This window comes from Athalia rosae, chromosome 1 (genome assembly GCF_917208135.1).
Source record: "Athalia rosae chromosome 1, iyAthRosa1.1, whole genome shotgun sequence".
NCBI lineage: Eukaryota > Metazoa > Arthropoda > Insecta > Hymenoptera > Athaliidae > Athalia > Athalia rosae.
Genome location: NC_064026.1, coordinates 12,840,298 through 12,857,100, shown reverse-complemented (window position 1 = coordinate 12,857,100; position 16,803 = coordinate 12,840,298). Strand labels below are relative to the sequence as shown.

Sequence of the window (16,803 nt, the reverse complement as noted above, 5' to 3'; positions counted from 1 at the left end):
AATGACGAAAAATTTCTCGCCACCTAGACGGCAAACCGCGGGCCGAGCGGTGACGTACCGTTGGAAAGCTTTCGCTCGCGCTACCGATGCGATATCCGAGGTACGGGGTGCGTACACCTCTTCGCACTCGCATATACATACGTACAGGCATCCACACATATTTTACCATGTGATAAGTTGCACGTGCGCATCTTTCCCGCCGCCTGCCACCGATGCATGATCGTCGTCGGTGCATCGTCGTTGAGTTAGGCGAGTATCGGTAATATATAGATATATATATATATATATATGTACCATAAAGCTAGAGCGATCGGATGTACGCTAATTAACGCGATCCATTGGCTCAAATCGGTTGACGATCGAGTCTAGTCCAAGTGCACATGTGTGCGCCGATGGATGTACGGGATCGCGAATCTTGATTACTCGAATGTATGGATACCGATTCGTAACACCGTTGTCGGTAAGCCAAGCGCCTTCTTATACCAATACTTTATACCGATCGGAGGGAATACAACACGACACAACCTAGAGTCCAACGGTGCAACGGCGGAGAGGATCCTTGCGTCGAAAGAGGGGGAGGAACGAGGGCGGGGGGCTGGGGGGGGGGGGAGGGAGGAAGGATTTTCTGCGATGTACCGCGATGTTATATGTACGTATAAGTACGTACGGGCGCATGTATTCAGAGTCTTGTGCCGGCCATATAGGCCAGATATACATGGGAACGTACGGCGAAAAAACGTTGTTCTTCTTCTTCTTCTTCTTTTCCCTTCTTCTTCTTTCTTCGTCTTCTATTCGTTGGGGCCGAAAAAATGAATTCGTGCGCATCTCGTGCCCACACATCTAACTTTCACTTCGACTAGATCCCCGAGAGACTCGCGGACTCCGCAGAACTGGGTATATGTACAGACCTATTCACGTACGTACATGCGCACGCGAACACACACACACACACACACTCCCAAAGGCCCCCGTCGTCGTCGTCGTCGTCGTCGTCTGAACCGGCATCCTATACAAACCTTACCTACCTGACGTTATCTACCCTGCGCCGGACCCCTGACCCCCGTAAGAAAAATTTTTCAAAATTCATCACCTCCAACTTTCCAAATGAACCCACTCGCCGCGCTCATTCGCACCGTCTGTCCGTGTGAGATACGTTACAAATAATAATCCCTCTCGCTTACAAGCGAATGAAAAAACGTCGAGATTTTCGTCATTCGCTCCGCAGAATTGAAGCGCATTACACACGTGTCCGTGTGTTATACCTTCGCACATATTTCAATACGTACGTATACTTACCTGTCGTTACGTATATGATACATTCGCGTGAGATATCGATCTAGCTCAGCACCGCCGACCGAACGAACCTGAGGATCCGTCCCCAGGATCCGTTCTCTAGACTGCTTTTATCAGAATCTTGTAATTGTCGTGTACCTAGCTACGGAGCTAACTACGTGAACAAAAACTTTGCCATTTCCTTCGCCGCGGTGAAATTTATGTCACATCTCACGCGGTGTGTAACCGCCGTGTGCGTATCCTTAAGTTGGATCCTTAAATTTCCTGCACCGATATTCGTTCGTTACCGTGAAAATGAAAAGATGAAGGAAGAAAAGAAAAAAAAAAACAGAGAAAAAAGTGTCGCACCTATTGCTGTACAACTTTCTTTGAGTTGTCCTCCCGGGATATACGTGTAGTAATTCTTGCGCGGATAGATCTTCGCCTCGATTGTTCTAACGTGGGACGAATGATCTTTGCGTCCGCAGTAGTAGCGTCAGCGTTCGATCAATTTGAAATTCAGCGTAAGACAGGTAGAAAAAAGATAGAAAAAAAAAAAAACAGATAAAAAATAAAGAAGGAGAGAAAAAATCTTTTATCACCCCGATTCGGTGGATCGACGCGTAAACCGGCTCGCAACTATATGTATGTGTATGTTCTTTACTGTATTGTATGCACCGTACAAATATATTTTCTAGAGGGATTGCGCCGCGGTAGGCGAAATCCACTCGTGTCTATCTATACCAGACAGTGTTGCAGTCGTATTCTCACGTGCCGTGACGTATGATACATCCGCGTGCGATATCGATCTAGCCCGATCTAGCCAGGCTAGTCGAACAAGAGAACATCCCTAGCGCTGATACGCTCCTTTCCCCCCCCCCCTCCCCCTCGCGTCGTTTTTTCACCTATTTTTTTTTTTTCGTTTGCAATTTTTATTGGTTCGTTTATTCGATTCTTTTTCGTTTATTTTTCTCACACGTCGTCTCCGCCGAGGATCCACATGTGGGCATTCCAACTTTCATTCCGTTTCACACGTACAACTGTGGGTACTTACATTTTCCAAAGTACACGGGTATAAGTAGGGAGAGAAATGCATCGGTATGTATACGACACACGTATCATAATATCTTGTCAAAGAGAATCCTGTGCGTCGCGAACGACACAACGAAATTATAAATCAATGAAACGTCGCGAAGTGTGTTGATGCGAGACGTGTGTGTACGTATACATACCACCTAATAAAATTGGTCGATCGACGTCTCAAGAGGTAGAAACTTCAACTATATCTGTAATAATTACCCGGCGACGATATAATCGGTATACCGATATCGTTAGGCTTATACATATATAGAATTGAATGGACGGTCGAAGATAGGAGTTACATTATATCGGTATAAAGTAGACGTAATTTGTTACCGTCTAAACGAGAGGAGGAGAAAGAAAGAAAGAAAGAAAAATAAATAAATAAAAAAAAGAAAAGAAAATGAGTTCCAACGCGTGAATTATATATACGAACTCGCGATGATATCTGCGTCGGCCTTTGATTCGTTGATTTAAGGATAATCCACGGAAATCAGTGAGCTTGTAGAATATCCGCGACGGATCGAGATAAACCTTTCGATGTACAGCGTCGCGGTACGCGTGCTTGATATTACGTGGTACGTATGTACGCGTACATGTGAAAAAATGTACACACATCCATGTACGAACGATGTGGAGTTATGTACGTTCAAATACGCTACGGCGGGGAGGGAAGAGGGGCGGCGAGGGGGGGAGAGAAAATGTGCCTACCACGTGTGTAAATTTTCGACAGAATACGTTCTAATGTCCGATGCGGAGAGAAGCAGATATATATACGTGTATATATATATATATTATATATATGTATGTATATACGTGTACAAAGCTAGATACATTTCAGACTCTATACTCTTCAGCTTCAGCTTCTGCTTCTGACCAGTGGTTAGAGGCATCCCCTTGAGTAAAAAATTTGCAAAACCGCTAAGAGCGCAATCTGAATACCGCTTTGTCGCAGCACGATTTTGCGAGATCGAGTAACACGAGGCGACCGGTTTTAGTTCTTCTTTGAACGTAGAGTAGCGAATAATGTACCGCATTACGGATAACATTTTACATCGTGTAACGAGGGTCGTGCAATTTTCATTAAACATTGTGATTTCGTGTAATGTGCTTTGTCGATTTTTTCAAACTGCTCAACATCTAGCGTCATTTTGATTCCTATTTCTATTATTTCAGTCCCCGTAACATCACGCAACTTACATTTCTATGCACATCGTACGACTGGTAACCGCCGCGATCTTTCAAACTCTCGAGCGGTGGATCAATCTGGAAAAAGAAAAAAAACAAAACTGACAATATAATAAATCTAGAAAAACAGTGCGCTTCAAATCGACGAAACAGTCATCTTTCTGGGTAGGTTTGTTCGTATTTTTTTTTCATCTCTTCGATTCAAAATCGTAAACGGATAGCAGCCAGTTTCGCTTCTGGGATCGAGACCCAGACTGGGAGTTTATAAGACAGCGACACAAACACAGGAATCGTGCTCGCGTACGTTCTCAATATAGGGCAGGCATAGTCTCACGGTCTTAGGATCCATCTATCTGCATGCTCCATGGTGTGTATAATTCCTTGGCTGTGTATAATCCGAGTGCATTCGAATACCTACAGATGCACCGCACCGATACAAATTTAATTCAAATTGTACGTGTGCGGTGTATCTATAACCGGGCAGAGGCGATATAGCGCGAGCACTGAATCTTTTTTTCTTCTCGTTTGAAGAGAAGAAGAAAAAAAAAGAAAAAAAAAACGATTCTGCAGAACTGCAGCGCGGCGCTCGCTTTCCGATTAGATTTATTAGAATAATTATGTCGTCGAGTTTCTGTCCGCAATTCTCGCTGCGGTCCGAGAAACACGAAACGGTCTGACGGTAGAAGCTAGACGGAGACGGAGACGTTGAGAAAAATTGCAATTCGTCAATCACCGCGAACATCGAGAGAGCTTCGCAGCGCGTGTGGAACCGACGAAAATAAAAAAAAAACAAAACAAAACAAAACAAACAAAACAAACAAAGTCAAGAAAGAGAGCGAGGGAGAAAGAAGGGGTCAGGGAAAGATCATTCGACCGAAGAGTAGAAAAGTGTATCAGCTGGGTATACAGGTACGCTACGCTTTGAATCGTATGTACACATACGTAGGTACGTACATACATATATACCTACTCACACACGTGATATACGTACGTAAATTGAACGGCTAGTGAAACGCGTAGGATAATATAACAAAGGAATGAGGGAATATAACTTAAGTCGTCTAGAAGATAGCCGCAACTCGCGCGCGAACTTTTAATGCCATATAGCGCATAGTACTACGCAAGCCGCTGTATAAGTGAACTCTTGAACCTTTCGTCCGATCGCGTCCATCGTTCTCGCTACGTACTCGAGATTAAATTCAATATACGTTAGCGGCGTTACCGCACGTGATCCTAAAAGTACATAACGTACGTACGTACGTACCTCTACGCGTATGTTTACAATATGTAACGCCGGTGAATAACCAACCGGAAATCCTGAGCGTCTAGCTTATAAATAATAAAGAATAAAACACCGTGAGAATTCGTCAGATATAGGTATAACATGCATGAAAACATTTCATACAATTCCGTATACTTTAACCGAAAACAAGTGTTGGTGGTATGGAAATCATCGGCACAATGTACGTCTCATCAAATCTAAGAAAATCCTCGAAAAACTTCAACGAAACAAACGACGAAGAACAGAGCGGATTTGTTCTTCATCTCTGTCACATTTGAATTCGGAGTATTTCACCGGCCGATTTCCCTCCTCTCGTGAAACCACGATGCCGCACAACAGCGGTCGGTGCTTCCGTACATAGTTACACTGAACTCTTACAGTGTGGGAGGCCGATGCTGCGTAACCAATCAATCAGTATTGCCGAGGTTTTCTTTTTTTTTTTTTTCTTTTTCTTTTCTATTCTATTCTATTTTTTTTTTTTTCGGTGGCCATATGTCATATAGCTGCCGGTGGCGAACATGCCCGAGCATAGATCCTCTGGATCGGGCGTGGACCGTCGCCTCGACCCCCGTTCATCTCGCTTTATATCGTACATAATGTATAAATACTTCCGAATACAGTTGTGCCGGGGTGCGGAATTGTCGAGCAGAAAAAAAAATAATTCTCATTGATGAAATTTCCCTCTCGAGTCGTGCGCTAAACTTTTTTTTTTTTTTCGTCAATCGCGAAACCGTCGAGTCGATTAACGGTCAATCGTTCAATGTTTTTATTACGATCGGTTTTGCTTCACCAGAGAGTCAAGTGATCGCTAAAAATTAGTGACAAAACATTTGCAAACGGCCGCGCCACTACCGCTAATAATTAATTGAACTGAAAAATTTCTCGTTCCACCGGTGACAATTATTCCGATTTCCAAGGATCGCGATGTTCTTATCTTCCGTTGCTCCGTGCAGCCGTAGCGTGTGCCTCCCACGCGATACATCGCGGGTCGGTCCTTCGGTATAATTTTTCCGCCCAATTTTCTCGTACCAAATTTATAATACTCAAAGGCGATAATTTGAATCTATAGACATCCAGATGATGTAGGTACGCATTTCATTGTACGTTACAAATGAGAGTGGGAGATAAATCGGGACACACGTTCAGTTTGAATATGAATGAGGCTTGCGGCACGATCATGACGTGTTTCGCCCGATAGTCGCGGGTTCGTATATACGCTGCGAAACTTCACGTGGCGAAGCAACCCCGCGCGCCGATGGTAATGAAAAAATAAATTATATCACGTGGGTGTACCACGCGGGGCTAGAAAGTGTCCCAGACCAAAAGAAAGACGCATGCGGAGACGGAAAAAGAAAGGAGAAGAAGAACAAAAAAAAGAATACGTACGAAAATAAAAAGAGACGGAATCGAAAAAGAAAAAAAAACGAAAGAGAAAAAAAAAAAAAAGAGTCCGGGTCAGTTTGAATAATTTTGACCACACCTCTCGTCAAAGCAATACACGAGCGTATGAATACATACATTTAAATGTTATCCCCGCGGTTAAAGTATTGACTGAATGTTTAAGCAGGTTCACCGTCGTTGCAACTTATATACACCGTACGTGGACACTGTCGGACTTTTTCACCATTTTTTTTGTGTACTATTATTTGTAATTCTTATTATTTGGTAATTTTGTTATTTCACTTTTCGTGTACACGCTTCTCTTTATTGATGGCGGTTGCACGGAACGTAGGTGTAGAAATTTAACAGCCGACAGAAATATCATGGCCTGCTTTCGTGACTTAATTCACTCATTTTTCAACACAATTTAAATGGCGAAAAATTTTGCGCAGATACCGCGCGTGGAATACAGACGGTTGTCGTTGTTGAAAAATCGGTGCTGCAAAGAATCATTCGTATACCGTCGAACTTTGTTGCACGGTCCGGACTCGGTCAGTAATCGCGAATCGAACGACGATTACGCAAGTTCGGTTCGGACGATCGCATATTTTACCTCGTGGAACGATGATCGGTTTCGACAATAGTACGCGGAATGAGAGATAAATTGTTGTTGCGAAAGAATTTGTCCGATTGAAAAGGTATGACGATACGTTTAAAGATTTTTTAACAAAAACCACCAGCCGCATACGTCAATGAATGTAAAAATGACGCCAGGAGTTGGCTGGGATGTGTAAAAATTAGTGAAATCGTCGTGTTTCTTACGTTCGAAGGGATAATATCCGTATCGTAATTATTGTTGTCCTCAGTTTGTTCCCGGGTCGTCGTCTCTCGGTCGGAGCGTTCCGTGCGGTAAGGTGTTCGTAATTCGAAACGAGTCCGGGCGTATTTTGACTTACGAGCGTCTAAAGACATTATCGGTGACATTTGTCCAGGGTGGACAAAACATGTTCCGGTCCGGTAGGATGACCCTACGCCGCGCCTTTTGTTAAGCGAAAGGTATGGTCGACCCGACGTGTCTTTGTCATTATATAACTCCATTGTGCCAACACTTGCTCGTCGGAGAAGTCGACTATATACCTTTGCATATTATTAAAATGACGATGATTGTCATTTTTGTCCCCGCTCCCCCTCTGCCTCTCGAACCGCCGTCCGCCGTCCGCCTCCTCCTACTTCTCCGCATCTCTCTCTCCTACTCGTTCTTCTTCCTCTACTTCTTCGACTTCTTCGCCTCTGCACCCTCGGCTCTTTTATTTTCTTCTCTTCGCCGACGCTCCGAGCGTCCATCTCTCTGTGGGTCGGTCGGTCGGTCGTTCTTCGGCTATCCGTGTGTACATCTACTTTGTACAGAGAGTATTTGTATACATGAACGTGGATCGCGTACGTACGTGTGCGTGCGTGTGTATACATATACGCGCCGTCCCTGAATCGGGCTCGGTGCCGAACGAGCGAGAAACGACCGCTGGAATTTGTTCGCCGTTGGTCTGCAGCAACGGCAACAGCAGCCCGCTTCTTAATCTCCCTCTCCGCGTCGCTTCTTCTCTTCGTCGCTATTCGAATGGGCGCCTGTGGACTGTCACTTCTTTACAAATTGAAAAGTAGCAAGAGCGACACTTCGTGAGCGGTATAATACACGCGGTTAGATGTGTATTATACGTACTTACGTACGTACATACGTATACCCACCTATCGTACAGGACCCGCAACACGCGTCATTTTCACCAATGGATCAACGGCAAACAAATATTTTATACCAAGAATACGTAATGTCCTCACTCCTCAACGAAATACGTTATCGATCAACCATATCAACCAAGGATGCGCTTGTGGCTGAAATTAATTTTTTTGTTTTTTCTTTCTCTTCAAACACCTCTACGCGCGATCCTTGGAAAACAATCTCAACCAGCAATACGATACATGTGAAATTGTCGTTTCGTTTCTATCGGGATTCGTAAGGTCAATAGAAGGAACGTGGTTCTCTAGGTTGTCTGTTGGAGCTACGTCTATATAAAATAGTTACCGCGGGTAAAATGTCACGAAACCTTGCCTTTCTCTTATACGTCGAACGCCATCCGGGCGAATATTCGACCAGCAAAAGTCCAACGGCATATCGGCGAGAAGAAGATGGTGAGATGTTGTTTGTGCCCCATTGCTGAACGCGAATCTAGTTCGATCCGCGCAAGCTAGCCGTAATAATTTCAGTCGATATCAACCACCCGATTGACATTCATTTCGTAAAACTGAAGAGGCAACGATACGAACAAAATTTTCGTCACAAGAATCTCGGATAAATTGGTGATAATAGACAAAATGGAAATAATGGGGGCGAGAACTTTCGACGTATGTATAGTATAATATGTATAACGTACATTTACATAAGTGACGAACTTACGTTACAACGAAATGGTATGGATAAAGATTCGTGTAAAACGCATCTGATATTTTATTGTCAGATCCATATAGTCGTACATTCACACGTTCCTATACCTACGTATAGGTATTTATTTGTCGAACGGCTACGTCGACGACGACGTCGTCGTAACGGCGCGCGATGACGGAAAGCGACAACGTTCCCTTTTCGAAGCAATTCGTAAAAAATAGTTTCTGACGCAACGAAACAATTCTTTTTTACCTTTGCTACACCTGTGTACCTATTGTTTTGACATGTGTCCCATTGTCGAGTTTCTAGCACACGGACCCACCAGACAGACAAACGTATTCATTTCTGGGTCCGCACCTATGACACTCTCGCATGCGGGCAGTCGGTACAGTCGGTGAAGGAAAAAACTTCGATGAAAGACAAAGCCAACCAAAAAAAGAACCCAAAAAAAAAAAAAGGTAACGCCACCTATCATCGCGATTTGTTGTTTCTTTTTTTTTTTTTTTTTCTTTTGCCCAACCTTCCTAGGCCGAAGTTTTTTTCTCTTCGCAGTGCGTGTGTGTCGTTTAATCTGTGATGGTAAAAAATTACCCCAGTTGGGTGTAATATTTTTTGGAATCGACCTTCTCAGCTGGGATTGACGTTCATCTATTTTGGTATTGGGATTTTTTTGGGACTGTACCCCGTGGTCAAGTTGCCCCATGCGCACCCGCATATAGCAGTACCCCGGGGGACAGGTGAGGCAAAAAGATAAAATTCGATCTGACCCTCATACTCCGCTGTGCAGCAAAATTAACTCTCACAATTTTCACATAATTAGCGTCGGATGAAAATTTAAATATGTTGACACGATGAAAATAGGGTCGGAGAATTTTCACTGCCAAGAAGTGAATAATAATCGATACGTATAATCCGTTACATATACCCGTTCTGCACTATTTGCGAATGGACTCGGTTCGGTACACGGTTTATCTTTTCCTTCTTTTTTTTTTCTGGGGAAGATTTCAAGTCCCGCGATCGGCACTTGGTTCGTAGGTCGCCGTTTGTCAGAATCTCGTTATCCGGCCTAGGAGAACGAAACTCGCTAAAGAATCTTTGAAGCAGCAGCAGTCTGCGAATGAGAAGTGGGATGGTATGGAGGTAAAAAACAGAAAGGAAAAAAACACAGCAACCTACATAACGCCAATTCTCCTCTTCTTCTTCTTCTTCTTAAATATTTTCCAATTCTTTGAACTTTTTTATTATTAACACCAGTCACGTTTCTAATTGACGGTCTACACTCGCGCTCGCGGCTTGTAATTATTTCGGACTTGACAATCTCTGAAACATATAGTGGGCTGAAATTGGCCAACTATACTCACCATTGAATCGTTTCTACATGCAGATGTAGCGCGATGTACATCCGTAGTTAAAAATTATTCTCCTTTGTTTCTAGCTTCAACGACTTTTGCAAAGAGAGTCGATAGTTTTTTGTTCTCCGTCTGTGTCATATCTTGTACAATTCGAAGTGAGAACGCGAAATATCACCGGGGTGAGATTTGAGGGGAGAATAACCGGCGTAAATCACATGAGTTTCTTTGCTATGAGGTTTTCACGTTGGGTATGGTGTACCGTTCTTCGGGCATTTAGCAAAACTTATCCGGCGAGAGGGGCAGCTAGAATAATATGCGGCTCATTCTGTATAAGAGAGATCCTAATCTTTTCTTAGCTTTGGTCGAAAATTCAATTAAAGTTTTGATACGGGCGGGCAGTAAACCAAGACGGTTGCGGCTGAGTAAACCAAAATTTCGCAAGGTCCGTGGACTTTCCTTACCCCGAGGCCCCGAAATAGTCGAAGAAATCCCATCCTGTACGGGATAGGGATACCCTGCGTAAAACGATTAGACGGACCCCGAAAACGGGAGGATCCTCTGGTGCACCTGGTTTTTTAAAGGATCCGACAAATCTCCGAATTTATCTCTCGGGCAATTTGTCAGAATCTACCTTCCGTCCTACTGCACGGGACGCCTGCAGCGACGCGAAACTAGCAAACGAGAAATCAGAATATGATAATCATTATCTCCTTCTTCTCCCACAGGATCTGCGTTTGAATTTCTGTAACATGGTTTTCCGAAATTCGTCTGCAACGACGGAACCCAATAATCATGAAAAAAAAAAAGAACGAAGAGTACAGAGTTTGCGGAATTTCTTTCAGAATCTTTATTTTTACATCCCCGACTGCATCCAGCCCTCGTTGAATTGGATTTTATCTCGAAATAAATCACGCGATTTTCCTTCCGAGGATCTTTCCATCTCGGTTTCGCGCGCTCCTCACTTTTCATTTTCACAAAGGCAGCAAACATCACCGCAGAAATGGCGGAAGGTGGCGGCCACGACACGGTGCCACACCTAATTTCATTAGAAATTTTAAACTCGATTGTCTCCGCGCTCGCAACTCCCCCCGTTCCCCCTCCCCCGCCGCGAAACCACTTAAAGCCTTCCAGCGCGAACTCTGGAGCCGTTCTTGTCCCATCGACGGATAATTTTCTGCTCACACCTAGACATTTTCCGAATTTCTGAACCGTCTAAAACTATTACAAACGCTCAGTTATATAGCTTTATACATAGGTGTATGCCTACTACCCGAAATGCGAAGGATATCACGTGGCTACGCTGAGCGTTCGTAGGACCTCACCGAGACTCCCCTCTTTTCTTCCAGAGCCAAAGTATTCGACGTTAATTGGGACGGAGATTGTTTTCGGATTGATCTCGTATTATTCAAACCTCAGAATCAAAAAGCGCGTCTTCAATTATCAGGACATCGATTTGATGGTTCACATATTTTCAAAATAAATCCGGCAATCAAACCGAACCGGCTGACTCGATTATCCCACAAATGTAGCACTGAATTCTCGGATGGGGGGGAAAGGAGAAAAATCGTTTGGGTGTTGGGCATTAAAGCAGGAAATGGTCAGAGATCGGTAACTATTAGAGTGCACAGCGGTTATCCAACCGGTGATAATCAACAGAATTGCCGAAATGTGGTCCGTTTGAGAGGGATCAATGAATTTGGCACGTCATTCCTAAAATCTGTTTGTTGTTGGACGTAGGTTCGAAAAAATCGTCCATCATAAGCAAATATGACAAGCGGGCAGCGCCCTCTACAAAAGATCGGTACCGTGAAAAATTTCCAATAGCTGACGTTGCAGAATCGGACCTTGTACATACCGATGCGCCTCTGCGGCATAATAAAAATCTTTACATCTCTTTGCTACGGCGCGCTAGATTGTCAATGACGTGTATTATTCTGCTCAAACGGTCAGTTCAGATCGATTGAATATTTTTTTGCCAACACAGACGACACGATCATCTCTGCCTGATCTCGAAAGCTTGACGCGTATTTACCAGTCCCCGTAAGTCGCCGTCTGCTTCGCTGCGCGGTACTTTTTCCACAAGTTTGTTTGTTTGTTTTTTTTTTTTTTTTCTTCTTCTACTTTTTTCTAGCGAAAATTTATAGAACGATCTTTGCGCAACGAAGCTGCACACTTATACGCGAAAACCTCTAATGTCCGACACGTTCGCACCTACACAAGTACAACACGAGCTCGTCGCAATTTAATGAGTGAATAAATTCAGAACGAGTTATATGACGCGTTATGGAAAATCTTAACCAGCCGTGCAACACCTAAGTCGTTGTCATTTCGGTATCGCTCTATTATTCGTTCACGATTAGTAAAATAACGATTTATAAATAAGCACGCAATGTTCATCGGAGCGTTTCGTATGTTTAGAGTCTGTTTGACTTGAGGAAACAATTTTTTCTCTTTATTAAGTGCTATTTTTGACTCACGGGTGCAGGAGTTACTGACCCTTGGGCAGTCCGCGACATGGCAGCGTCCGCCTATTTTTAACCTGGCGAAAAATGCATCGCTTCCTTCCAAAGCGCGGTATATAGAAAAAACCAGCTTCTTTGTCCGTCCCGATCGCTTGCCAGTTGATCCGTGTTACGAGCAGTCCAACTTCTGGTACGTTGAAATCCTAATAAGCGAATCTACGCGGCGACGCGTGCCTGATTATTGAAACGATGCAGTATTTTTTTCACCCTTATTAGATTCGTTGATCCATCTTCTCGAAAGCATCAGACTGTCCTGCAGAAGAATTCTATCTAGCGTTGGCCGAATTCGGAGAATCTACTCGAATCACCCCGGCAATTGAGTGTCAGCAGGAGTCGGGAGGAAGTCGGGACGTCGACAGTCGGGAGTCTATTGCCCAATCTCAACGAAGATCTTTTCTTCTTATTTCACCTTTGCTAATTCTCTTCAATTTCGTTTGTCGAACGACCTCGATTGATTTTCGCCTGGACCGATGAAATAATTTTAACGATCGATTTTCACCTGTTACACACGGAAAAGGACTTCGTGATTATTTTCCACGGTGAATGTCTCGCAATCATTCACTTATCTCTCTTCGTGGAGCAGCACAAATTTTCTTTTATCGAGTTGCAGGATCTTTTTGCGTAACTGTAAAGGATCCTAAGCCTGCTTCTACCTATCCTGGATCTTAGATGACCCAGGATGGACTCAGGTAGAAAAATCGAAATTCATAAAAAAAAAAGAAGAAGAGGACTATATGAGCGCATCTTAGCGCAGACCAGCTGACCAACCGTGGGAAGAGGTGATTGTGTTTTTTCTTCCTATGGCTCCTCTTTTTTTTTCTCCATCTTCAAGGGATTTGAGAAAATTGCTTTTAAATTGGCGAACCCCTACTGGATATATCTACCGTGGACAGGTATCAATCTGTTGGTTATTTCCGGGAACCTTGAAGTTGGACCGCTACATTTTTTATTAATCCGAAGAACGGGCGAAAATAAAAAATTTGTCAAATGACTCGCGAGTACATAACTGCAGATATGGCTTTAATTAGAAACCTGCTAATTCAAAGTCCAAAACACACAATACGTCGGGATAATTAAAAACAGCGTCGTAACAATTTGACGTCAGGTGGTTTCCCTCAGGTGAACACGACTAATTATTATGAAATTAATTAACGTCTCTTCTGTAAAACAAATGAAATTGAATTTAAAAACGAAAAAAAACGAAACTAACAATACGTATATACTTGGCAAAATATTCTCTGATGTTATGAAATTTTACTATCCAATACTATATGAAAGGTACACCATTTGTCTTCTGAGGACCCGTAAAAAACTTGACGAAATGAAAGTTCAATCACCGTGTAATTACATTCATATATTTGTCGTGGGAAATGATGTGTGAGTAATTAGACATCAGTGTTTTACGTTGATGTATATATATATATATATACATATATATATATTCTTCTGACGAACAAAAAGCGAGAAAAATCATGAAAAAATTGAAAACGAAGTTGCAGCGGAGCAAATCCAAGGCAAGGAGACCTGCGGCGGTAATAAGAGTGTTTTCAAATTATACGTCGCCTTGTCAACGGGGAGCGTTCGGTCCACTCTAAAAAGTTTTGAAGTTGAACCCGCGTGCAGCGCGGTTGAATCTCTTTGCTTTCGTTAGCTTGCAGACAGATTAAGCATCTCGCTGCAATTTGTAAGTAAGTAAAAGAGAGGATACGAGAAGAAGACAAAGAAAAAGAAAAAGAAAGAGAAAGCGAAAAGGAAACGTGGTCGTAGAAAAGTGGAAGAAGAAAATGGAATGAAAATAAGAAAAAAAAAAAATACTTCGTGAATGGTCGAAATTTGATCAAAGGACGAAAAATCTGCTCCTTCACCGTCCATCAGGAGACGAAATGGTCTCACGAATTTAAGAACACACGTGGTTCCTAGGCATCATCCCCTGGCCCGTGCTTTTTCATTCCCTTTTTATAAACCTTTTTTTTTTTCTTTCAGATTTTTTTCTTACCCCTTGGCTGGCCATCTGCCACTGCGGAAGGGGCGGTGAGGTGGGGGTCTTGAGGGCCCGGAGCCCTCGCATCTAGGGGTAACGGCTTGAACCTTCGCGTTTAAGATCTTGGCCGAACTATGGCGCATTTGGGTCCCGAAGAAAGGCTGAATGAAACGTGAAAGGGGAGACCTTTTTTAAAGATAGAATTTGATAAGGCCCTTCGATTGTCGTCATTTTCTAACGACCACCGCCAACTTTTCTATCCTACTGGCCAATTTTTTTTCTTCACCCAATTCGATTTCTTCCGATTTCTAACAGATCACTGCGAATTCGCGAGACCGATATCTTTGGTCGCGTTGGCGTAAATTCACAACTTTCGCGATTCGACGAGAAATTGCTGGAAAATTTAGAAAAAAAGGGAGCGAAACGAATCTTAAGATTCGCTCTCGAGAAAGTGTGTATGAAAGTTCTATTCGCAGTCTGCCGTTATTTTGTTTTTTTTTTTATTTTTTTTATTTCGTTTGCTTTACCATCCATATCCAGATTTGATGAAGTTTCACACGAAATTCGAAGTTTTTCATGAATTTTTCGAAAAAACAGGGGAGAGAAAACACCCGTCTCCAGGATTCTAGTTTCCGAGAGTCGGGGGGTCGCCGCGCTCGTTGCGCACACCCCTCATCTCGGCTAACAACCTAGCAGTATTTCAATTTTTTTAATACAAAATTTTTTTTCACCTTCCGCCGCACCGGGAGGAGAATCTGTGCCACTTGGGGTACCGTAAGCTTTTTTTATAAACTACTTCCGTCTTCCTCTAGGAGTTCCTGCGCCCCCTTCTCCCCTCAGCTCCGGCCCATCGTTCCGCGTCCGCCGCTATTTGAGTCGGCTTGATATCCTGCCCATAAAAAAACTGAGGGGTCCGTTCGACTCTACCTACGTGCTTATATCTTCCTACATACGGGGCCTGGCACCTAGTCGAAGGTAGTACCCCCCCGGGAATAGATGTTTTTTTTAAATTCTTTCTCTTTCTTTTTTTTTTTTTCCATCGAGGCCTTGAGGGGTCGTGCGAAAATCCGACGGTGAGAATTTTTTTATGCAAAAATGGACATGGGAAAAAACGTCTTCGTGGTCTCGCCAATGCAGAGTTAAAAATTCGAGAGGACACGCGAGGTATCGGGGATGAAAATTTTTAAAATCGAGGATAATCATTTTCATCCGATTGAATGGGTTCTTATCGTATCGCGGGTGTAGAATTCGTGTGATTTGTCGTTTGATGACGGTATTAAATTATTACAAGGTATCATGATATGCAAATGTTGTTCTGTCCCGTCCCAGGATAGCGATCCGTAATAGCCGTGTGAAATTGATTTATTAAAACTCCGGAAGATCGTTGTACGCCGAGCGCATCAGGCCGTTGGTTATATTTCACGCGGCGGGGAAATTCTCTCCAACGGTACCTCACCCAATCATCAATAGGCGAGCGCCCGGCGAAGAAACCGTGCGCATTAGCGAGTAAAGTATAAATCTTCGTGACACGCGAGCTACCCGCGATGCTCTATCGATATGGAACAGCTACCGATTCTAGATCGAATTACTTTCTCCGTAACCGTCTCTGATCTCGAGTCAAGATATACCTGCCACGCTCTTTATGTACAATCTATACACTCCGCTGAAGCTTCGCTCCTTAAAAATCGACGAACTCGATCGCAGCGAAATATACCGCACAGAGATCCTCTTCAATTTTACCAATACTCCACTTATCACCGCCGTTTTAAGAGATTCAACAAATTTCAGATTCACCCGGACGTCCGGATTTCGGCATCGAGTCACGCACGAGAAAAAAGCTCTCACGAAGCGTCTCGCCTGAGAATTTAATTTCTCGTCCAAGTTTTCCAAAAAAAAAATATCATTTCACCTCGAATGTGTCGAACGGTATCGAACTCGATGGGGCTTCGGTTCCATCGAAATGTCCATTTTTAAAATACCAGACGAAGCTTGGTTCCGAAATTCAACCTCTTATCTGTGCGAGGTGGTGCGACGAGAACGATCGCCCTCCGCGGTCGAGGAGAAATTATTCTCGTTTCAAGTATAAATAAAATGGACGAGTGCGCGAAGAGTGTGCACTTGATTTCTGAAAATTTCAAAATCGCCCAGGTCGACGGGAAAACACGGACAGTGAAGCGTGTTGCAGGTCCCGCAACCCTTGCGTGGCTGAGCCAACTTCCAAACACCCTTGGCAAGGGGTCCGGTCTCTGGTTATATTTGGTATCTGTCACTTCACGAGCACACATGCTCACAGTGGCGTAGTCGACATC

General features: G+C 43.5%; 1 long non-coding RNA gene across 1 annotated transcript; it reads left to right on the top strand.

The window, feature by feature from the left end:
* The first annotated feature begins 11,217 nt into the window (after nt 1–11,217).
* On the top strand, nt 11,218–13,967 carry LOC125499705. The gene is made up of 3 exons (XR_007276668.1): nt 11,218–12,643; nt 12,730–13,052; nt 13,124–13,967. It is a non-coding gene; the product is annotated as an uncharacterized LOC125499705 (long non-coding RNA).
* Nucleotides 13,968–16,803: the final 2,836 nt, after the last annotated feature.